The sequence below is a fragment of the Schistocerca serialis genome, unplaced genomic scaffold (genome assembly GCF_023864345.2).
Source record: "Schistocerca serialis cubense isolate TAMUIC-IGC-003099 unplaced genomic scaffold, iqSchSeri2.2 HiC_scaffold_1226, whole genome shotgun sequence".
NCBI classification, from domain to species: Eukaryota; Metazoa; Arthropoda; class Insecta; order Orthoptera; family Acrididae; genus Schistocerca; species Schistocerca serialis.
Genome location: NW_026047432.1, coordinates 265,001 through 270,000, shown reverse-complemented (window position 1 = coordinate 270,000; position 5,000 = coordinate 265,001). Strand labels below are relative to the sequence as shown.

The 5,000-nt window shown below is 50.6% G+C and overlaps 1 non-coding gene across 1 annotated transcript in view; it reads right to left on the bottom strand.

The window, feature by feature from the left end:
- Positions 1 to 523, bottom strand: part of LOC126436105 (small subunit ribosomal RNA) — a 1,909-nt gene extending 1,386 nt beyond the window's left edge. Inside the window, exon 1 of the ribosomal RNA XR_007580427.1 lies at positions 1 to 523. This exon is cut by the window's left edge and continues 1,386 nt beyond it. This is a non-coding gene — a ribosomal RNA (small subunit ribosomal RNA).
- Between the last annotated feature and the right edge of the window lie 4,477 nt (positions 524 to 5,000).

Genomic DNA, 5,000 nt, shown 5'->3' with positions numbered 1-5,000 from the left:
TACGGGGCCTCGGATGAGTCCCGTATCGTTATTTTTCGTCACTACCTCCCCGTGCCGGGAGTGGGTAATTTGCGCGCCTGCTGCCTTCCTTGGATGTGGTAGCCGTTTCTCAGGCTCCCTCTCCGGAATCGAACCCTGATTCCCCGTTACCCGTTACAACCATGGTAGGCGCAGAACCTACCATCGACAGTTGATAAGGCAGACATTTGAAAGATGCGTCGCCGGTACGAGGACCGTGCGATCAGCCCAAAGTTATTCAGAGTCACCAAGGCAAACGGACCGGACGAGCCGACCGATTGGTTTTGATCTAATAAAAGCGTCCCTTCCATCTCTGGTCGGGACTCTGTTTGCATGTATTAGCTCTAGAATTACCACAGTTATCCAAGTAACGTGGGTACGATCTAAGGAACCATAACTGATTTAATGAGCCATTCGCGGTTTCACCTTAATGCGGCTTGTACTGAGACATGCATGGCTTAATCTTTGAGACAAGCATATGACTACTGGCAGGATCAACCAGGGAGCTGCGTCAACTAGAGCTGAGCAGCCGGCCGCCCGGGAGTGTGTCCCGGGGGCCCGCGCGAACACGCAAGCGTCCGCTCAATTATTCTGCAAACAGGAGGAGGCTGAGCTCCCCTGCACAACACACCTCGAAACCCTCTCAGGTCCCGGCGGCGCGCAGCGCCGTCCTAAGTACTTGGTCGGGTTCGAGAGAGGCGCAATCGCCCGGAGTTAGGCGAGTAGACGCTTTAGGTGCGACCACCCGTGCTCCCAACTGAGCTTGCCGCTGCCGACAGAGGCCCGGGAGCGTGCTGTCGTGGCATTGCCGGCGGGAGACAACACGCGCCACCTACGGTGACCGGCAGCTCCAACGCCAGCGCCACAGAAGGACAAAAGCCCCACTTGGGTGCCGAAGCGAACTCTCCCAGCACAGCGCACGCGCCAACACGTCCGCACAGCTGCGATACAAACCACCTGCGAGAACCGCTGGGGCGACCGAGCAGCAGACGGCGTCGCGGCGCCGAGCGCCGGGCGGCGGCGCATCCTCAGCGCACACAGTCCTCAATCGGACCAGCACACTGCAGATGGCCACCGCGCTTCGCACCGGGCCCGCGAGGACCTACTTTGGCCGCAAGGCGCCGCGAGCAGGGGGCGCCGGCGCGCAGCTGCGCCGCCTGCCGCGTCCGTCGGCCGGCGCGCCTGCCACTGGCCGCCCCCACCAGCCGGCTGTAGCGCGTGCGCCCACGCACCGCGCTGCCAGCACGCCGGGCGGCCCCCCCTCACCGGCCGGGGACGGTCCCACCCAGCCACCGCCGCGTATCGCCTCACACCCAGATCCCCTTTCGCGTTCGTGGGCATGGTGGGTCCCCTTTCACGTTCGTGGGCATGGTGGGTATCCCTGAAACAACCGGTTAATAGCTCGACCGATCGTCGCCAACACTGATTCACCTCTAGCGAGAACAACCGCACCACAACGGGTTACCTGTTGTTCATTTGCGTAACGTCACCAGCAAACGTAGACGTCCATCGCCATTTGCAACGAGTATTGCATGCCTGTGTCAGGTGTCACAACACACTACGTCTGCCCACATAGACGCAACAACATGTGCACGCCTCGAGAACACGTGGAAGGTAGCCCCCGTACGTATGCGGTGTCCATTGCGCGAACGACTGTCAGCCGGCCTCTGCAGGATGTCGCAGATGTGGAACGCGGTGCAACATGCTATCACGGTGTGTGAGAAGAGACGACTACGTCCGAATACACGCTCCACTACATCAACAGACTGCTCATGCTGATCGCCATCCAGGGCGTCCGTTCCTCCCACACGTCTGAATGGCGTACCACACTGCAATCCAGCTCTTATAGGGAGACGACACGTAGCTGCGTGCACAATATTTGGACTGTATGGTCTGCCGTTGCTAGGCGCAGTCGTCGTACGGTCACACATGTGCCACGATGTATCATTCAGTACATACGGACCAATGTGCAGTACAGTTTGTGGGTTTTGCGTACATCGGCGGACAGGTGACAGGCCGTACCACAACGTAGGCTGAGTACGTCGGCATGCGAAGGGCATTGAACATGCAAACTTCTCAACGACCAGCTTGCGAAGGCAGGGGGGAAGGGGGGGGGGCATGTACGTCCTGCTGCTATCCACATTACAGTGTATAGCAGGAGCATGTGGAAAGTCAGCAACACCTGCAAGGTGTTTAACATGACGCGATACACAGGGGACCGGGCAGTGCGAATAGCGAACTATATTGCGAGGGTTGCGGTTAGGCAACACTACACTAATTTAACGAGTTGCATAACAATTACAGAGCAGGTTCAGCGACAACGTGCGTCAGGTTAAGGCGCAATATAGGTTAGGTTGAGGCACAATATAGGTTAGGTTAAGGCACAACATGGGTTACGTTAAGGCACAAATTGGGTTACGTTAAGGCACAACATGGGTTACGTTAAGGCACAACATGGGTTACGTTAAGGCACAAATTAGGTTACGTTAAGGCACAAATTAGGTTACGTTAAGGCACAAATTAGGTTACGTTAAGGCACAAATTAGGTTACGTTAAGGCACAAATTAGGTTACGTTAAGGCACAAATTAGGTTACGTTAAGGCACAAATTAGGTTACGTTAAGGCACAAATTAGGTTACGTTAAGGCACAAATTAGGTTACGTTAAGGCACAAATTAGGTTACGTTAAGGCACAAATTAGGTTACGTTAAGGCACAAATTAGGTTACGTTAAGGCACAAATTAGGTTACGTTAAGGCACAAATTAGGTTACGTTAAGGCACAAATTAGGTTACGTTAAGGCACAAATTAGGTTACGTTAAGGCACAAATTAGGTTACGTTAAGGCACAAATTAGGTTACGTTAAGGCACAAATTAGGTTACGTTAAGGCACAAATTAGGTTACGTTAAGGCACAAATTAGGTTACGTTAAGGTACAATATGGGTTAGGTTAAGGTACAATATGGGTTAGGTTAAGGTACAATATGGGTTAGGTTAAGGTACAATATGGGTTAGGTTAAGGTACAATATGGGTTAGGTTAAGGCACAACGTAGGTTAGGTTAAGGCACAACATAGGTTAGGTTAAGGCACAACATAGGTTAGGTTAAGGCACAACATAGGTTAGGTTAAGGCACAACATAGGTTAGGTTAAGGCACAACATAGGTTAGGTTAAGGCACAACATAGGTTAGGTTAAGGCACAACATAGGTTAGGTTAAGGCACAACATAGGTTAGGTTAAGGCACAACATAGGTTAGGTTAAGGCACAACATAGGTTAGGTTAAGGCACAACGTAGGTTAGGTTAAGGCACAACGTAGGTTAGGTTAAGGCACAACGTAGGTTAGGTTAAGGCACAACGTAGGTTAGGTTAAGGCACAACGTAGGTTAGGTTAAGGCACAACGTAGGTTAGGTTAAGGCACAACGTAGGTTAGGTTAAGGCACAACGTAGGTTAGGTTAAGGCACAACGTAGGTTAGGTTAAGGCACAACGTAGGTTAGGTTAAGGCACAACGTAGGTTAGGTTAAGGCACAACGTAGGTTAGGTTAAGGCACAACGTAGGTTAGGTTAAGGCACAACGTAGGTTAGGTTAAGGCACAACGTAGGTTAGGTTAAGGCACAACGTAGGTTAGGTTAAGGCACAACGTAGGTTAGGTTAAGGCACAACGTAGGTTAGGTTAAGGCACAACGTAGGTTAGGTTAAGGCACAACGTAGGTTAGGTTAAGGCACAACGTAGGTTAGGTTAAGGCACAACGTAGGTTAGGTTAAGGCACAACGTAGGTTAGGTTAAGGCACAACGTAGGTTAGGTTAAGGCACAACGTAGGTTAGGTTAAGGCACAACGTAGGTTAGGTTAAGGCACAACGTAGGTTAGGTTAAGGCACAACGTAGGTTAGGTTAAGGCACAACGTAGGTTAGGTTAAGGCACAACATAGGTTAGGTTAAGGCACAACATAGGTTAGGTTAAGGCACAACATAGGTTAGGTTAAGGCACAACATAGGTTAGGTTAAGGCACAACATAGGTTAGGTTAAGGCACAACATAGGTTAGGTTAAGGCACAACGTAGGTTAGGTTAAGGCACAACGTAGGTTAGGTTAAGGCACAACGTAGGTTAGGTTAAGGCACAACGTAGGTTAGGTTAAGGTACAACGTAGGTTAGGTTAAGGTACAACGTAGGTTAGGTTAAGGTACAACGTAGGTTAGGTTAAGGTACAACGTAGGTTAGGTTAAGGTACAACGTAGGTTAGGTTAAGGTACAACGTAGGTTAGGTTAAGGTACAACGTAGGTTAGGTTAAGGTACAACGTAGGTTAGGTTAAGGTACAACGTAGGTTAGGTGAAGGCGCAATGTAGGTTAGGTTAAGGTACGATATACCTTAGGTTAAGGTACAATATCGCTTAGGTTAAGGTACAATATAGCTTAGGTTAAGGTACACGTTGTAGGGAAAGGTGTATTTTGGGGGGGGAGGGGGCGGCAGGTTCGTTGATAGTGATTATCGTAAGTGCATGCCTGCGGGATCATCCGATTTGTCACGTCAGGATGCACTTGTGGCTCATGACAGGCGGCGCTCCGATTCCAAGGTTGTGGCAGATCTGTGTCTTTCATTCCTGCCATTGTTTGTGTACTGTGACAGGAGGCAGTATTGTGATGTTGGGTGCACCCCTGTGTAGGACATGTGTGGGTGTTCGTGGCTTAGCTGAGCAATGGCGGATGTCGGAAGGGTGGGATATTCTGTTTTCTGGGTGGACCTCCCGGTCTGGTTATGATAGTGTGGATTGTGTAATGTGGCGGAGAGGATGCACCGGATGTTCTTCCATGCTGGTGGTTAGATATTGTGTGTGTGCCTGTTAGAGGCAGAGAGTAGTGTGTGATAGTGTCTGGCTGACGTGTGGTTCTCATTGTGTGCAGAGTCTTTCAGCATGTATAGGGACGGTTGTATATATTATCTGTATTCTGATGGCTCTGCATCTATTACTAATCAGTG